We start from the raw sequence: 20,184 nt of genomic DNA, 5'->3' as shown, positions 1-20,184 counted from the left end.
GCTCCAGAATACTTAGGGCTAGGAAATTAATTATGTCCTGATTGGACTCATCTTTAGCCTCAGGGCTGCCTTAATACCAGTAGAAGCCGGAGATCGGTTACCATGCCTCCCCAGTGACCACATATGACTCAAAATGAAAACAATTCTAACCATAACATCAATGAAACGAAGTCAATAAAATTGTGTTATTTCCCATGATCATAGTTGCAATACCTTTTTCTTTGTGTTGTTTTTTTTTTTTGAAAAAGCATTGTTAGTGCCATAAGCCCTCAATTAGTGTTCTTTAGTGATCCAACATGAACCACTCTTAAGAAGTCTCTATAAAATTCAGAATCAAAATCAATGAACATGGCAAATACATTGGGTGGCAGCAGTAGGGGGAAGCAGGAAATGAAAAAGTGCAGTCCCATTTGTTGGTATTATGGAAGAGTATCATAGACACTGACACTGCCACACCCAAATCTCAGCAGAGCCCACTGTTCCACATACCCCAAGGACTCCCTACCGCCCGTGCCAGCAACCCCATATCTATGGCTGAGGCTTTCCCTGGCCAAAGAAATCTACTCAGCCGAAGCAGTGTCCTTGGGAGCTAATTCCCCCTGGAGCAATCCTTAGCCAATGTTGGATGTGATCAAGGATAAATCTTCTCCTGGGAAGTTGAAGTATTTGACACCATCTCACAAACTGTCCCAAAGCGATTGAGTCTCAGTTGACCACAGTGGTTTCTTCCCACATCTGACTCATTCCTCCTATCTTTCCAGGGCTCCTCATAATTATCTCCCTAGTAAACAAACTGTAATCAAATCATTATCTCAGGATTTTGTGGGAACCCAATCAAACAGATACTAGCAGAAGCTATTACCATAGCAATGCTGAGGCCTGGCCACTTCAAAGCCCCAGAGGGTTCAGTTTCCTAGATGAACTGATAAGCTCAGTCTGGGACCCAACTACACACATAGAGAAAGTCAACTTTGTTCATTGGTGTGATCAGTGTTTGGTGTTAAACTTGTCTTAACTATGGACACATGACTAATGATTCAATGCCAGAAGTCCAATGAGTTAAGTTTCTAGTAAGACAGAGTTTGTTCTAGTAATCAGTATGCTTTTTCTTTTTGTCGATAGTACCCCCATCAGGGTGCTTGGAGCTCAATAAAATCATCAGAAATGTGTCAGGTTGGCACTGATATAGCACAAAAGGAAATGGATATTTGTGAAGCTTTTTATTCGGGCCATGGAGAGGCCTGAAAAAGCACCACTGCCTCACACTAGTGGTACCCCTGGCTGATGGTCAGAATTCCTGTCATCCCCAAGCCTAGGGACTCTGTCTGAAACAATAATGGACTGTCAAATAGGGATCTTTGAACCCAGTTTTCTATCCACGTTACCCCTTTTAGCTGGATCATTCCTTCTCCAGAGGGAAAAAATGATCTACAACCATACTCCCTGGGATACAGTGTCCGCATGGTTTTCATTCCTCAAGGACCACCTTTTGTCCAAGTACTGAGTGGATCCCTCATTATGGTCCACAAACAATTTGAACATTCTTTATACTTTCTTCTAAAAACAACTTAAGCCAGTTCACAATAATGCATAGGAAAACACAAGAGAATATACATTTTTTTAAAAAGGTGAAGAAAATCTAGGAAAAGTCTAGGAAAGCATCACAAAACAAAGCTGGCAATGATGCTAACATCAAGGTAACAGGCCGTTTTTATACTTAGCTTTCATAATGCTGCAAGGGATTCAATGCATGAATAAAAGCACACTAGAAGGAGTCCCAGGATTCATAGCTCTTAGACACCAAGGCTTGTCCTCTATCTGGGACACAAGGGCTTTTGCTCACACACACAGGAGCCTCCACCAAATTAACAGGAGCACATGTTCAAAGGGCTGCAAGCTTTCCTGCCACCTGGAATCAAAACAGCAGTAGGTGAGGCCGTTCTCACCTTCCCTGGTTGCCTCCTGCCAACAAGAAACAGAGTCTGAGTAGAGCTGGGGGAAAATAGACCTAGAGCTCTCCTGTGTATTTTCAAAGGCCTCCACCTCTGACAGGCAGTGGCTGAAGCTCTCTGTCATTTGAAAAGAGCTAAGCTGAAAATTAGAATGGCTTTGCTGTTATCCCCAGTCATGCTGCCACTGGTCCCTCCTCCATAGCTTCCTCCCCCACTCTCTTCACCCTGTTTATTTTCGAGGTAACAGTTTCCAGAGTTTTCCCTCTTTGATTTTCTTATAATGAAATTCACTAAGGGGAAAACAAAGAGGATTTCGAGGGGAATTGTCAGCTTGACAGACGAAGGCCATTTGAACTATTTTAATTAAGCCCTACATGCTTCTGTCTATGGAACCCAACAACACATAACAAAGAAACAAGAAAAGAGCCTCATCTCTACTGTCAGCAACACAGATAAAGCGAAGTAACACCGTTCTGCCCAATGCAAATCTTCTTTTCTTTCTTTCTCAGGCGGTACTCCAAACGGGCATGTTTTGATTCTGTGGCCTGCAACAGAACGGTCCATGAAGCAGTCTCTTCTAATCTCTGAGGTACAGGATCTTTGCCGGCTGAAACGCTGTCTCCAGCTCTCCTTTGTTGTTAGCAAAGATAACTGCATTTCAAGAGATGTTCAGAAACCTTACCCTATAGGCCAAGCTGGAAGCTCCGCAGGTCCATTTGATTTCTGCCAAACAGTCTGCTCATGGACCAGGGTCACCTAGGGGCTACTCTTCGACATTCAACTTTAAACTATGTTCAGGCTCTGAACTAAAAAAAAGAAAAAAAAGAAAGGAAGGAAGTGAATTTTATTTTATTTTATTTTTTCTGAGTGATTTATTTTAAAATGTCCAAGCCATCCTGAAGGGTTTGGGGACATAGAAATATGTCTCTTTAATAAGATTCTGTATTCTTCCTAATTCTCATTATTCTACATCTGCGCAGCTATGGTGAGGTTGGTATCTACGGCATAAGACTGGTTTGGGAATTAAAAGGGATATAAATACAAAGTGCTGTGCACAGTGCCTGCTGCATGGTAAGCAAGCTCTTATTTCCTTAGTAATGTGTATTACTTGCTTTTTGAATGGTCATATATTGAGCACATTTCTGTGTCATGTACTGCGATAAACACTTTTTTTTTGTGCAACCATCTATCATCTTCATAAGAGTCCTGAAGAGTGGGTTCTGTGAAATTTGCCTCTTTCTGATTATAGAGTAATAGAAACTCTTGACAGAAACTTTAAAAAATGAAGAAAAGCATACATAGGGAAATAGAAATTAGGATAAGCACTCTTAATCTTTTAGTACGTTTGTCCTAATGATTATCCTTCTGCATAAAATATTTGTCCTTTACAAAAATGGGCTCATCGTGCAAGTAAGTGTGACTTCTTGTATTCCTTTAATTCTATCATGTGAGCTTTTTCCCAGGACATTTACTATTTTTGAATAACATCGGTGATTGGATATACCATCAAAAGAATGCATAACTGATTTAGTATTCTGCAAGGTAGTTAGTGCTGTCCCTGGTTTGCAGCTAGAGAAATTGAAGTCAGGAACGTTGAGCGATGTGCTAGACAGTTTAGGGGGAGCAGATCCAGGATTCAAAACCAAGTTGGACTGGCTGCAAAGCAGAGGTGTGATGCCCCTCTTGTATGACCTTGTTTCACCCTGGAAGTCACCTACAGATATTCCAGTACGTGCCCAAGGCTTCTGGCAACTCTAGCTAAAGGTGCTCTTTAGCCAGTGGGAGCGTGCTTAGCTCTGGAGAGGAGGAAATGGTTTTCCTCTATCCATGTCAAGGTCTTACAGTGAGGATCCTGTCACAAAAGACAGATAAACAAGAGAAAAACAGGTTTACCAACATGCGTACCACATATGTAATACACGGAAGCACCCTGAGATGAGTAACACAGAAGTGCCTCAGAACTCTGGGTTATATGGCATCTTTAACAAAGAACAATAAATTCATAGCAAGGGGCACCTGGGTGGCTCAGTGGGTTAAGCCTCTGTCTTCAGCTCAGGTCATGATCTCAGGGTCCTGGGATAGAGCCCTGCTTTGGACTTTCTGCTCAGCAGGGAGCCTGCTTCCCCTCCCCCCCACCTGTCTTTCTGCCTACTTGTGATCTCTGTCTGTCAAATAAATAAATAAAAATCTTAAAATAAAAATAATTCATACCAAAATGACAGGACCAAAGAAAGTAAGTGGTCTTTGGCTTCCAAGGGTGGCAAAATTGTGGTAAAGTAAACATATAGAAGGAAACTAATGGAGTAAGGTTTGTTTGTAGATTCTTCTGGTGCCATCTTCTATAAAACTGAATTTATATCCTGTCTTTAGGCAGAAAAGGCGGGGAGGTACAGGGAGCTTTTTCTGATTTTGCTACTTATTAATTGCCTTCAGCTCAAAATAATCTTTGTCTGAGACGTGTATCTTGGGGTGACATATTCTTGCTTCCTTTTGCTCCTACGTGTCACAGCTTGGAAATGTCAGGAATTAAGGCACTAAGAGCAACCCTCCAGGTGGGGGATGGGAGTTAGAGACTAAGGACACAAGCTTCTCATGTCACTGGATAATTCAGAGGAGTGCTGCACAGAGTCCTCCAGAGGGTCCCTGGGGGCTGACCCTGTGCCGCCCACAGCAGTGTCCTGCTTAGGTTTGCACCCTTTGTTGCTGAACCTCCTCCCTGTCTTCCTTCCCCATTTCCTCACAGAACTTCCCAAAAAAACAACATTAATAAGAACCTTTGCTTTATGCCTCCTTCCATGGAGGGACCCAAACTAAGACAATCTCAAATGCACCTGCCTTCTGTATCGCTCATAGCCCAGCCAAATGCTCCTTTATCTGCCTCAACATTAGGCTAATAGAGAACTCTTCTCCACTCTTCTGGGTACTCATACGATTTCCAACAGTGGTAACTTTCATGCCTGTAAGGTTTTATGGGTTAGAAAGTTCTTTCATAGGTTATTCCTTTTTTTTTTTTTTTTTTTTTTTTTAGTCTTTATGGAAAACCTATTAGATGAGCAAGTCAGATCTCATCTGGCCCATTTTATAGATGAGGTGGAATTGGCCCAGATAGGTTAGTTATATTCACTCAGAGTCCCAAAGGGAAATGATGATCATTATTCTGTATGATTTCCTGGTTGAATCCCATTACGTACAAATTCTCTGCTAAATACTCCTACGTTGCTCCATATTTCACAGTCGGGAATAAAAAGGAGCATGATTGATTGGTAATTGGAGAAAAAGTGATAACAGGTTCATTAAAATAAGATGCTTAAAATCTTCAGTACTATTAAGTTTCAAGGTTTTCCCCACAAATTCACTGAATTAGTGACACGGTTTAAATAACAATGAGTTTAACCTTATCTGTTAAAAAAGGATGAATAAAATATGAAAAATGAAAGGTCAGTTTTAAAAGGTAACTGTCTCTCTCCTTTTCTGCAAACATTTTTTTCTATCTGACAAAATGTTCTGTTAGAGTTAATTGGTCAACACAGGGAAATATACAAAAAGAATTTCATTCTTTGTGGGAGATTTTAAACTGATGGCATAAAATGGAGTTGTTTTGGGCAAAAGTCTGAGATTTCAACCTCAATAAAACCACGGAGGAGGCATTTGCACATATAAATAACTACACAAACGTATTTCTGACACACAGAGCTTACTGATGATCTCTTCTCTAGAGGCTGTTGTTTCTCAGATTCTGCAACTCTGAGCTCCCTTTTCCTCCTAAGTCCTCTGTCAGAGGATCCATCATTCCAATCTCTCTTACTCAGAGTCTAACCTCTTATCTTCCATTACCAACTGGGAGTTTTATTTAGATGTCCTAGAATGGCTTCAAACCCGATGTCTTTAAAAGCAAATTTTGGTTCCGTTCCAAGATGACTGTAGCCATACACTCATTTACCCTAGAAATCTTACACCTCCTTCATTGCTCGTTCTTCTTTGCTCTCCATTCCCAAAGCCCAATTCTTATCATTTTTCCATTCACAATGGGATCCCATAGCCACAAAATCATGTTACAACCCCTGCTTCAGTGTACCACCAGCCTGCCTCCATTCTCCCAGATAACCCCCTTTCCTGAGGGTACCACTGCTCACCGTGCAATCAGAGCATTCCTAGGAACCAAATCCCCACTGTGGCTGTCTTTACCAAGTGTAATTTTCTTTGCTGGATTCTCATGACCCTTCCAGATATCTCCCCATTTGGGTCCAAATTTATTCTTTGCTGTTCTGCTACGTGTACTTTCTCTTTTGGTCAGTGTCTAAAGTCTCAGAGACCACTGCTTTTTCAAATCACAATGTTTTCACTGTTTACAGATGCACAAAATAGACACTCTCTGGGGACAGAGTTTAGGTCTTATTCTCTGTTCACTAAAGTGCCTCGTACAAGGGTGCCTGGGTGGCTCAGTCAGCTAGACAGCTGCCTTCGGCTCAGGTCATGATTCCAGGGTCCTGAGATGGAGTCCTGTATCAGGCTCCCTGCTTAGTGGGGAGCCTGATTCTCCCTCTCCCTCTTCCCCCACCCCTGCTCACACTCAGGTGCTCTCTCTCGCTCTTAAATAAATAAATATATATTTTTAAAGTGCCTGGTAAGTTGTTAAGCACAGAAGTTCAACAATTATTCACTGACTCATTAAGTTTAAAGGCTAGATCATCATTTTTGAGAATGAGGAGTACATATTGCAGATGCCTATAAAATAACCCAATGATAACCTAATATCCTAAGTCCGAGAATACATTTTAATTTACATGCATAATAGTCACCAACTGTCTTTGTGTTTGGTTCTTGTAACTATTACAGCTGACACATGCCTCAGGGTGGGTAGGCTGAAAGGGATCCTTGTAGCTCACTCCCAGGCAGAAATACAACAATAGCCAAGCCAAAGGTGGGATAGCCACAAGGTGCAAAGTCCAGGCTGCACTGGGTTGGCACAGGGTCTAGTGGGTTAGTTCCCCAATCTTCACTCATACCCCATACCAGTTGGCTTCATTGGATGTTGTTGGTAGAACCTTGAAGAAGATTCTCTCTAAGGAATGGTAGTGGGGAGGATGATGCCTCTGACCCCTTCTCCCCATTCAGCTCATATCTTACTCTTGCTCAAACTCTCTTTTCCTGACTACAGAGGAAAGGGAAAGTCCATGTTGTACATGGAAAGAGGAAAGCAAATAAATACTGTATCAGGACTCATTTTACAGGAAACCCCTTATGTATGAATGAAGTATTCCTTGAATTTGACCACTGAGAAGCACAATCTCAACACTAGGGGTGAGTCTGATTTCTAAGTCAGTGGTTCCCAACCCTGGCTATTCATCAGGGGCCAGGAGAAGGAGGGTTGCTTCCAGAAATACTGGTGCCTAGGCCCCAGCGACCATGGAATATGATTTGTAGCTGAGGAGTGGAGCTCCTCCATGTGCATTTTTTTAAAAAGCTCACAAGGGAATTCTGATGAGCATCTAGGGTTGAAAACCATTATTTTAGATATAGCAACATGGAGTATTTGTACATTTAAGCTCTTTTCTATCTTAGGAATCTATGATTTGACTGAATAATCGAGTACTATGTCAGAAAAGGCACTTCTGGGTCAGAAAAACATGACTTGATGAAGAAAGAGTTTGTTCTCTAGCCCATATCCTTAATTTTGATTCTCTGACATAGCAGACCATAATACAGCTATATGTTTTAGCTCCTCTCCTAAATGTTAAAGGAAATAGACCTGTTGGCTGGCACTGACCTTGTGGCTTCTGAATGCCCACAATTTACAACACCTACTGACCTCCCGTCTCAGAGTCAAAGAGGTATTTTAAATCAAATTACAAACAACTTCTTCAGTCTTTTCAAGTAGTCTCACATAGGAAATTTGTCAACAAGGACAAATGCAAAGGCTGTCCAACTAAAGGAAATTGACATATTTATAATGAGGGGAGCAGAAATCACTACTTTCTCAAAATAGTGAACTCCATAGTTTGCCTCTGTAATTTCTGGAATGTTTATCACTTTTTTCTGTGTTCCCTCCCACTTTTCTGTTTAGATAATAGGTTTGAACTACCTATGAAACATCAGATTCTGTCAGTAGTCTACCCACTAACAAAGTTGCATGGAAATATTTTGGTCCTCCACAGAGGGTTTTTATGCATTCTGCCACTACCTTTACTGTCTTTTCAATTTAAAGCATCACCAAAGGAGAAGTTTTCATTTTGAAATAGATGTGATCATTCTTAAGAATAGCAGAAGGTGTTTGCTTCAGAACTTAATTTACTTTGTGGCTGGACTTGAAAGTAAGACTGTTCGTGACACTCTTGGGAGTGTCTTTTATAGACCACTTTTACCCAATCAATGAAACTTTAGTGCCTTGGTGTCTGTTGATTTAGGATAGGTTCACAGGAGGGAAAAGATGTATTTGCTACTTCAAAATAAAATCCCATGGATCTGAAATTTCACATATGATATTTATACCTCTGGATTAATGTGTTGCTAAATGTTAGACAGTTAATTTATTCGTAGTCATTTACACCATAGTGTGAGCTGTTTCATTAGCCACTTTCTGCTGTGACTGCCAGCTGATATTTTCATTTGCATCAGGGAGAAGTAAGATGGATATTCCTCATTTCTAGGATATAGCGAATTGATGTGAAGACCACTGGCCCCTCGAGGAAAGGGGGCAGGAGTTCCATGGTAGCAATTAAAGATGTTTGTCTGAGCAGTGCCATAAGGAAGCCTGGGACCAAGGAAACTGTTCCTTTGGCAGCACTATGAAATCATCAGAGCTGTAAATGCATACAGTCAGCCTCTCATTTTCTCTACCCCACTTAGTCACCAATTGGAAAAAGAAAATTAGTGAGATCCTGAAATCCACACCTGGATTTGTAGGACTCTCTGGGAGAATTTTGAAGTTCTTTTTGCCCCCGTGCTTGATTTTCCTTTTCTCCAGTTCTCAACTGTATAATAGTAGTGGAATGGGGAGAACAAGCTATAGAGTGCTTTGTCTTCATCTAGTCCCCTACCTTGGGATCATTGTAGGCAGTCTAATGGGTTTGGAGTATGAACTCTTCCGCAGCTCTGACTGGAGGCATCCCAAAGGTCTGAGCTCCTAGAAGTAAGATGGCAGCACCTGGGAGCCTGGAAGAGGATGATGGACAAGTTCAAAAAAGAGCAGTGGGGACAGTGTTTGCAGAATTCTCTTCCATTTGGTGCGGTCATATTCCCTCTGGCCCAAGCTGACCCCAGGGAGGTCATCCCAGATTCTTTCTTTGGACAGTCAATCAGCAAGCACTGTCTGGATATTCCATCAGTGGCTTCTCCCTCCCCCCGCCCCTCCACCCTACAATGTTCTTCTCTCAGACCTTCACTACCTGTCATCTGGGCTGTGGTTCTTTGCTTCTACCTGAACTCCCAGCCTCGAATCTCAGACCCTATAAATCCACACCCCCCCCCCCATATAGCCAGAAAGATGTTCCAAAGGAGTCCCTTTTCTTCCATAAAACCATTAAAACTTATTCCCATCACCCTGAGATGGTTTCCCTAATGTGCGACCTTTGCCCTTGTGAGCTCGGAGGATGCTTTCAGAAACCCACAGTGACAGAATTACCTGACATCGGATTCCCTGGCACCAAGCACATTCCCTTCCCAGCTTCCTCTGCATCCTTCTAAGTGAAAAGTTGGCCATATGTGCTTGATGGTTTTCACACTCCTCGAAAACCTACTGATTTCCCTTTTTAGCCAAGAGACAGTAGGCTCTGAGCCTTCACAGACAAAAGTATCCAGTAGGGGTTTATGAAAGTAAGTTGTTTTTACTTTACTTGTTTCACCGTTATATTTACAGCAGAAGATATGGGTTATTACTGACAAGAGTAATAGGGTTTTCTTTGACTGTAGGTTTCTTCAAGTTTAAAGAAGGTAAGTTAATTTAAGGGAACTATTAAGAGGTTAAGTCAGAGATCCCGCGTTGCTCAGATCTGGCAAAAACCATGCAGGTGATGCAGGCTGAAGTTTGGCGAACCCTGACGCCCGTGGGATAGACTCCCTCCTTCCTAACACGCAGCTCAAGGCCTCCGGTAGCTGTTGCCTTGAGTTCCCAGTTGGTGCTGGCCTCATCCTGTAGGATGCCTGGGCCCCAGCCCCGGAGGAGACCTCCGGCTACTCCTCCTTACATGGCAATGACTTCAGCTCATTTTGAGTCTCAGCTCCATTTTCTACCCCTCCAAGCAGTTCTGTCCTGCCGTCTGCCTGCTCCTGTCCACTGGGATGGCTGGCCTTTCTAGATCATTTACTCTTCATCTACTGTATGGCAGACCCCCCAGCCCTGCACCACCTGCGGGGAACACGCAGTCTGGTGGGGCTGATAACCTCCAGGGGAAGGAAAGAGGTGATTGCGACATACTACAGTAATTATCATGTTAGCAGGAGCTAATGTTCATTGAGTGCTTATTCTGTGCCAGACATGCTGCTTATATGTCGTATCGTAAGTATTCTTCACAACCATAGTATGACGAGGGAGGTGCTATTAATGTCGCTATTGACAGAGGAGAAAGCTAAGGCATTGTGCGCTTAAATAACTTTCTCAAGACCACAAAACTACAAACAGGTAGCAACTAGACATGTGAGGGGGCAGTGGAGAAGGAGACATTTTGGGTCTGTGCTGTTGCTAACCTAGATGTTCACCTCTTCTAAATGTACATGCACCTTGATGTTACCACCCCTAACATTTGCTAGGCCTGAGAGGACATGAAAGTGATTGGAGACCTTGCCTACAGCAAGCACCAACAGTGCCTGAAACTCTTCTCTCTTCTGCTTTGTTCCTGGGAAGAAAACTCTATTGTACTTTCAGGGGGTCTAACAGAGAAGGTAGAAAGTAGTGTCCAAGGGGACCCCTTAGGGGTCCTGAGGTTTCCCTCAGATTCTTAAATGACTCTATTATCTCTCATGCCATCCAAAAGCTCTTCGAGGCTCTAAAATAGCAGTGTGTTTTTATGCACCTTATTTACTTCTGTCCACATCCATCCTGTGAGGCACAATTTCTTGACTTCATTTTATGGTTAAGAAAACAGAGGCTTGGGACACCTGAGTGGCTCAGTCGGCTCAGGTCATGATCCCAGGGTCCTGGGATCCAGCCCCACTTCAGGATCCCTACTCATCGGGAGCCTGATTCTCCCTCTCTCTCTCTGCCTGCTGCTCTGCCTGCTTATGTGCTCGCTTGCTCTCTCTGTGTCAAGTAAATAAATAAATAAGATCTTGAAAAAAAAGAAAGAAGAAAGAAAACAGAGGCTTGGGCAAGGTGAGCACTTTATCCAAATTCATGGAACAGCTCAGTGCTAAGAGTTAGCGTATGAATCTGAACTGTTACTTACAAAAGCAATGCTTCATTGTTTTGTTTTGTGTTTTTTTTTTTTTTTTTTTAAATGATACCATATCTACTCTCTTGGTGAATAGGTCAGAGTTTTTTTGCTTTGGATTCACGTTACCTCTGAAAATGACATGCTAGCTGCCTGGGGGTGATTTCTAGTCAAGGATGGTGTGGGAAAAGAACAAGATCATTAAAAACAAATACCAGACTTGATAATTCTGTGAACCCTAATTCAAAAACACAGGAGCTCTCTGTGGAATGGTTGTGTCCAAACTGGCATCACCATGAGAATTGTAAGGATTGCCCAGACGAGCTGGAAGGGACTCTTTCCTGGCATAGTCAGACACCTCAGCTTCAGGATCCATCAAGCTTGGGTCTAAGGTTCAGCTCCTTTCAGGTTTTTCTTCTGCTGCTGCTCTGCTCATTTCACATCATCAAGTCCAATCCAGACGGTTGAGTCCCTTGCAGTGTCTAGAGGTCATGCCACCATCCTCAGACAGTGATCCAGAAACTGAGCAACAACCATGGGCAAAAGACTATTGGAACAGAATGTCACTTGCGTGTGTTTCATGGTAGGACACAGAGGCTTTCTCTCCATTCCCCTTCCGAACCAATCACTATAAAGAAGAACTTGCGTTTTTATTAGGTGGAGGGAACAAATGACCCTCGTTGAACTTGACCCTAGCTAAATTGTGTGTGGCCACATTCCCATGTGTTAGCTCCAATGACCTCCTCTCCAAATCCCTGGGAGGTTCGTAACCCTCATACCCTCATACCCTTTGCATTTTTTCATCTAGAATGACATGTTCTACCTTTTGCACATGTAAAACACTACCCATTTTTGATATTCACACCAAATACTCAGTTGCCGGGGAAGTCCTCACCATTTCCCTCGCTACTCTTCTCTGAAATTCTACAACCCCTTAGTTCTGATACCACATAGCCCAGAAGTTACAAGCACTTGCCTTAGAGTCATACAGACCTAAGCTTACAGTGCAATTCTTCCAACTGCTAATAGTGACATCAAGAAAGTTATTAATTGCTCTGAATAACTCTTCATTCATTTTAAAATAGGAATGATAATACAAGCTTCCTCAGGAGGCTGGTCTGAAGCTAAATATGGAATGATATGCATAAAACATGGTACCACAATGTAGACAAAATGCCTCTTCCTGTGGCTACACATAAGGGTTCCCACTCGACACTTTGTAGAACAGTTACTTGTATGTAAGTCCGACGTTGATTGCAGGTTCAGTTTCCCCAATAGGTACAGTCTCTGGGCCTCCCAAAGGGAACGAGTGGAGAAGGGGGGGACACAATGAGAGCAAAGAGTCTGAAAGCAGACCAAGTTCTTGTCTGCCATCTTCTGCCCTGCAGGATGCTGCTGGAGATGGACCCAAACACTCTGTCCCCCACCCCCTGCCATGTTGCAGTCAAGTTAGCCAGAACATCCATGAAGGTATCAGTACAACAGCTCCCACCTCAAGGCCTCTGATAACTGTGAAGATCTAAGAAGCCTGGCTCTTGCCCCTGCTTCCTACCCAAAAGTTTGCAACTCTGGCTTTTCCCAGTGGATAAGCATAAAGACTCCTCCCCTCATCTCTATGACCTCTCTCAAAACCAGCATCTTGGCCTTTCTCTTTCGTGGGCCCTGCTTTTAGTTCCTACTACCCAGAAACATAACCAGGAGGCATTCTGTTGGAAAATGTTTATTACTATCTCCTCTGTAGCTAGAAATAAGTGAGTGATACCTACATAGAGCTTGGTACTCTTAGTACTTACTTGCACTTGGTACTCTCTTGGGCTCTTTGCAGACTTTAACTCATTTATTTAATTCTCATAATGATCATAGGGAGTAATTTCTTTTTTTTTTTAATTTTTAAAATTTCTTTTCAGTGTACCAGAATTCATTGTTTATGCACCACACCCAGTGCTCCATGCAGTACGTGCCCCTCCTTAATACCCACTACCAGGCTCATCCAACTTCCCACCCCCCACCCCTTCAAAACCTTCAGATTGTTTTTCAGAGTCCACAGTTTCTCATGAAATTCCCCCTCCAATTTCCTCCAACTCCCTTCTCCTCTCCATCTCCCCATGTCCTCCGTGTTATATCTTATGCTCCACAAATAAGTGAAACTATATGATAATTGACTCTCTCTGCTTGACTTATTTCACTCAGCATAATCTCTTTCAGTCCCATCCATGTTGTCATAAAAGTTGGGTATTCATCCTTTCTGATGGAGGCACAATACTCCAGAGTGTATATGGACCACATCTTCCTTATCTATTCGTCCATTGAAGGGCATCTTGGTTCTTTCTACAGTTTGGCAATGGTGGCCATTACTGCTATGAACATTGGGGTACAGATGGCCCTTCTTTTCACTACATCTGTATCTTTGAGGTAAATACCCAGTAGTGCAATTGCAGGGTCATAGGGAAGCTCTATTTTTAATTTCTTAAGGAGTAATTTCTAATAGTATCCCCATTTTACGGATGAGGAAACAGGCATCCAGAGTCACTTACTTAGGGTTCCACAGCTAGAAAGTGGCAGAACTGGGATCCAAACCCAAGCCCATGCCTGCAACCTCTAAGCCACACCCCCTTACTGGATAGACAGATGGAAAGTTAGTTACACAAATCATTATGCATTACATGCATATTACATCACATGCATGTAAGGAATGATTTAAACTCTCTCTGAGACTCAGCTGCAGTACCACTTCCCCTTAGAAACTTCTCCATCCTCTCCCCTAAACTGAATTGGGAACTTCCTCTTTTCTTTCTTCCCTTATCATCCCAGACCCACCATAATCCTGACCCTCCAGGATACCATAGGCTCTGGAGAACAGACAACTTATTTTACCGACCTTTGCCACACCAGTGTTCGGTACAATGTCTGACACAGTAATATCTGGTCAGTGAATGAGTAAGTGATTGAAGATATGTCTTTCTATTAAATCTATGGGAATCAATTGATAATATTCTACCTCTGGAAGGCAGGCCCTGCATCTCTTATATTTTAATATTCCCCCAAATACTTAATAGCCATCTCATAATAAAGGCCACCTACACATTAGTTGAAAGAGTGAATGAATAACCAACTCTTTTCCAGAACCCCCTGACTAACTCTGCCCCTGCCTCTGCCCAGAGTCTCTCTTGCCTGATGCTTTAGCCCCCACAGGCTGCATCTGTGTAGCTTATTCATGTTTTAAAAATGAAGGTGACACTCTACTATTGCAGAAATACTCTCCACTCTGATTGCTATTTTTAGAAGGGGGCAAGAGCAGCTGTAGCCACAGCTCTATGCAAGGAGCAGCAGGAGTTTATCATCTGTTGGTGCTGGGAAGTGTAGCCAACATTTATGGCTCATTTCTCCCCTTCTCTTCCCATCAGGTTTTCTTAGTTTCTGAGCTAGATTGTGTCCTGCCATGTTGTGAGAAAAATAGCACTAAAGCTGACAGGGAATCTGTGTCCAGAAAGACTGTAAAAGTAAGCCCCATTCCTCCCCTTTTCCATTTCTCATCAAAAAAAGGGTGTGTGCCTATCCTGAAAAGCGGGAACTACCCTCAGCATATCATGCCCAATGTTTTCAAGGCACTGGTGAAGGATGTAAAAATAGCATAGGTTTATGTCGTTTTCCTCTTTCCCTTTGTTCCTGATTGCTCTATCAAGGAGAAGATGCCTAGAAAAGCCTTCCCTTACCTTCTCCATGCTGATGGGTGGCTGGGAGGGAGACCATCAGCCAAGGGGCTGTTGAGTCCTTTGCAAGTGATAACGTTGAACTCTGCTGGGCAATCCAATCCAGCCTCCAAGGTGGCGCACCACAGTCCTGGTCCCCTGGAAGATAACACACTTAGGCAGTGCGCTCCACATTCTCCTAGGGTTGTTCTCTGTGACCAATAGCATTTTATGGGAAAAGAGATGATGTGTTGCTTCTGAGGTTGGGTTAGATACCTCCTAGGATATATATCTGGGGAGCATTCTCTCTCGGGTCATTCACTTGGGGGAAGCCAGCTGTCATACTGTAAGCAGTCCTATAGACAGGCCTACATGATTCCTGCCAACATCCATGGGAGCAAATTTGGATCTTATATTCCAGCAAAGTACTGGGATGACTGCAGCCCTAGGCAACGTCATCACTACAGCTTTAATACAGACTTCAATCTGAAACACTCCTCTGAGATTCTCCCTGATTCTTGACACCAAGAAGCTGAGTGAGATCATCAGTGTTTGTTATTTTAAAATGCTACATTTTGGGATAATTTGTTATAAAAAAAATAGTTGACTAGTATAGCTTTTCAGTTCGATCACGGAATTGAAATCAGACTGGGAACGGCTTTGGCATTTTTTAGCTGTGTGACCTCTGTGGATTCCTTACCTCTCTGAGCAGCCCCCCCCCCCCAGTTTCTCCTCTAAAAATGTCAACTTCATTTCATGATTCCTACCTCATAGAGATATGATTTCATGGAAAAATATTATTTAATTTAAAGAAACATCTGATATAAAACCATTTTTAAAACATGCCTTTTATCTGTATTTGGTGTGCAAGTAGTTTCTAAATGAAAGCAGTTAGAGAAAACACATTTACCAGTGAGAATCCAATGAGCAGGATGGAAAAGAGGGTAAAAAATGAGAGGAGGGTAAAAATGTTGGCTGTCTGGTGGTCCTAAATGCGTCCTAGGACCTTTCATTTGCATATTGTTCATTAAGTTTTGTTTTAATCCCAGTATGGTTAAGATACAGTGTTATATTAGTTTCCAGTGTGTACAATTTAGTGATTTAACAGTTCTATGCATTACTCAGTGCTCATCAGGAAAGTGCACTCTTAATCCCCATCACCTGTTTCACCTATCCCCCAACTACCCACTCCCCTTCTGGTTTGTTCTATATAGTTAAGAGTCTGTTTTTTGGCTGGCCTCTCTCTTTCTTTCTTCACTCTTGTTTTGTTTCTTAAATTCTGCACAGGAGTGAGATCATATGGTATTTGTCTTTCTCTGATTGACTGATGCCACTTAGTATCATACCTTCTAGCTCCATCCACGTGGCTGCAAATTTGCAAATTCATGTAAATCCCCAGAGAATTTTTGTCTTGCCAGAAGGATCTGGAAATTTTTTGCATGATGGTTTTTACCCTAGTGGGATGTCCTGCATGGCTGGTCCCTGTCACGAGTTCCTCTTTTTGTCCTCCTCTAATTGTGAGCTACCAACATCGGAACACACCAATGAAATTCCTCAAACCTTTGGCTTGTGTACTCCACTCTGACCCCCCAAAAAGGTACTTGCCCACAGGTGCTCAGTCTCTCAGTTCCCCACCTAAATTTGGTTGAGCCTATTCCCTGCGCCCTCCTCTCATCTGGTCCCCTCCCTGTGTGGCCTGCCACGCCTCTCTCTTCTAGGACTTGTGAGTATCATAGATCTCTTTCCCTCTCACATATCTCTCTGGTGGTATCTTGTGTCTTCACTTGACAGATCACCAAAAAACACTATTTTAAGTAACATAATCGTGACTTTCAACAAGACGGTTGGATCAACCCTTGAAGAATTCCTACTAGATGAAGAAAGGATTTCCCGTTTTGCAGATGGAAATACTGAAACTCAGAGCATTTACTCCCTTGCCACAGGTCCCTGGCTAGACATGTTTGGGATTAGAAGCCTGTCTCTTGCTCCCTACCTCTGAGTCTCTTCCCTCATCTCTGAGCAGCAAGAACATATCCCAGGGCAACTGAGACACAGTCAGTCCTTTATTCTTGCTTCACTGGAAGGAGTGAGGCTATGAAGCTGAGCATAGCAATTTGAGTCCGATACTTGTTAAGTAAAATTCAGGCTGAACGTGTTGCCTGGGAACCCTGCCCAGCGCTCTGCTCCTTGTTCTCCACAGGCAATGTGGTGTATGCAGAGCTCCAGCCGCAACAAACACTCTGGATCTAACTGACCCTCAGGTGGTCCAAATGCAGTCTTTGGCCGACTTAAGACCAGCTTTGTCATTCGGGGGTCACCAATGACCTCCTGGTGCTTCTGTGCTGTTGGGGACACTGCAGATCTCCTCCATAGCCCTGTGATGACACGGAGACTGCTGAACTTGCCCCTGTTCCCACAGCTGGGGACGCTGCTATTTCCTGACAGGAGCAGGGGGCTGGAAACCCCCCCCCCCCCCATGCAGCCGGTGCAGCAGCCCCCACTTCTCAAAGCTCATGTTACACCACTTCGCATTTACAAAAGAACTACATTGTTACCTGGTTTGGGCAACCAAGAGAAATCTGGAAAGGATTTTTGCTTTTATGAAAAAAAAAGGCAAAACGAGAAAACAGCATTCAGTATTTGTTTTGCAGTGAGCCCTGAGAGAGCCAGCAGACACCCCTACTAGCGGCGGGGCACCCCCCCACACACATCCCTTCCCAGGGAACTATGCTCCAGCATCTCAGTGCCAGGCCAACAATAGCTTTGAACTCTGTCTCTGAGCATCTGGGCTTTATTTCAATTTATCTTGTGCATCCATTAGTAAGATGTGTCCTATGGTATCAGAAAAAGCCCAAGAGGTTATTTTTGGAGGGGGTCTGGGAACGCTCAACAACTTTTCCTTAGGAAAGAATGGTAATTGCTTCACTTTGTGCCATTTTGGCTTATGAAAGGGTTCATAGGTCCCTTCTACTTTCTGATCGTGGGGGAGACCTATAGTGGGCCGGCCTTGCCAGCTCTGCACTCGCCCTCTGCATAGCGAATGTTCCTTTCTGATTACAGCCCTAATGGGAGCCCAGGAGTCTGCAGAATTAGCAGGCTTCACAGAGTGGTTTTTTCAAGATGCCAGTTTTCTGAAAGCTTCCTGGGTTTTCTTCTTAGGTTTCCTGAACTGGGATCCCAGATAAGAGGAACGAATAGATGGCAAGTAGCTTATGGAGATGATGAAAAAGTTTTCCTCAATTCTCTTAGGGCTCCTGGTTGGGTCTGAAAATGGAACTGACAAAGAAAGACTAGCAAGAGAAAAAGCATATCCATTCCCTTGACTTTTTGCATGCAAACGAGAAGCTTCACAAGAGAATGAAGACCCAAAGAAGCCAGAGCAGGAAGCTTTTATTTTTTTTAAGACTTTTTCTTTTTTTTTTTTCTTTCTTTCTTTCTTTCTTTCTTTCTTTCTTTCTTTCTTTCTTTTTTTTTTTGTGAGAGAGAAAGAGAGAGAGAGAGCATGAGCAGGAGGTGCAGTAGGAGGAAGGGAGAGAGAGAATCAAGCAGACTCCACACTGTGCACAGAGCCCAATATGGAGCTCGATCTCAGGATCCTGACATCAGGACCTGAGCTGAAACCTAGAGTCAGATGCTTAACCAACTGTGCCACCCAGGCACCCCAAGCAGGAAGCTTTTATATCTTTCAGATAAGTAGAAAATAAATTTGTAAAAAAATTGACAAGACAGAGCATTTGGCTTAGGGATATTACATGCTGAAGAAGTAACCGGGAAGGTAAGAGTGAGTTTAGCAAGGTCTGTGACGATTTCTCAGTCCTGGGTCTCCCATCTTTGGTGAGAAGAAGATCTCCCTTCCTCCAGCTTCAGGTAGGGTACCTTTCACATGAGAAGATTTATCCCCTGCTTTTAGAGAAGAAGGGCAAAGGGTCGGGGGTTTTGCTCCTGCCATTTTTAAAAAAAGGAAAATTCTTCAGCTTAAGATATTTAATATGCCAAGATGCCATATTTGAGAGTAGCATGTCCTGAACTCCTAACTTACAAGTGCATGTTCAGAATCAGGGCCGACTAAGTCCCTCTCCTTTTTGCTGGACTGAAGCACGCTCTACTTCTTTCAAAGGGCCATAGTCATGAAGTGCAGGCCGTTGGTCTGGCCACCAGAGCAGTGCTTACCAAAGTGTGTTCCTTGGAACCCCAAAGTGTGCTACTGTCCTGAGTTGTTCCTTTGTGGTCTACACTCTCATTTCTCTAAGTCTTGACCCAGATGTAATCTTCTCATAGAGATCTTTCCTAGCCACTATATCTTAAAAAAGTGCAATGATTCCCGTAATACTTCTACCCTAACTTGCTTTCTTTTTCCTCTTAGGACTTAATAACCTTTAGCAAAGTAAATATTTGCTTAATTTGGTTACACTAGCATGTGTGGCAAGAAATTGTTTTATTTACCTGTGTCCTCAGAGCCTACAAAAGAGTCTGGCACATCATATGTATACCATAAATATTTATTACATTTGTTAATATTGGCAGAATTAAAAGAAGAGACAGACACCCCTACTTTGCAATACTGCAGTGTCCCTACTATGTTATTGCTTCTTAAGATTTGCAAGATCTTTCCTACGTCTTGCTCCATGGTGATCCTGACTTGAGGCTAATGTAGCCAACAGTGCTGTTATTCTCCTTTGTGAAAAGTCAGGCTCAGAGTGGTGAAGCGATTTCCATAAATTCACAGTCAAGAAGTGCTGTAGCCCCAACCTGAACCAGGCATCCCACTGTAACATGCTTTGACTCTTATGGGCTTTCTTCCTACTGATGTGGCTAGTGATTTAGGAGTGACTTAGAGAAAAATTCTGAAAACTGAAGGCTTTGATGTTTTCTTGAAGCACAAACCTCTTTTCCCCCTTGCTGTGGAAGGATAATAACATTCGTCAAATGCCAGCTGTTCTACTAGGATCAAAGATCAGAAACACGTAAGAAGCAAACTCTTATTAAGCAATTTCACATTTTAGAAAACATCCAGGTGAAAGCATGGGGTAGCTTCAGGCTACACAGTGGCTTGGGGGTTCCCTCCAACCATACCTCTTTGGGTTTGTGTCTTTCTCAGCACAAGACTGTAGAGTGAAACGAGGCAAAGCACCACTGGACAAGGTTGCAGGTGGCATTTCCAGGCTTGTTCCTTCAGAG

Source organism: Mustela lutreola, chromosome 2, assembly GCF_030435805.1.
Source record: "Mustela lutreola isolate mMusLut2 chromosome 2, mMusLut2.pri, whole genome shotgun sequence".
In the NCBI taxonomy this organism is placed as follows: Eukaryota; Metazoa; Chordata; class Mammalia; order Carnivora; family Mustelidae; genus Mustela; species Mustela lutreola.
This window is presented reverse-complemented; position numbering follows the sequence as displayed.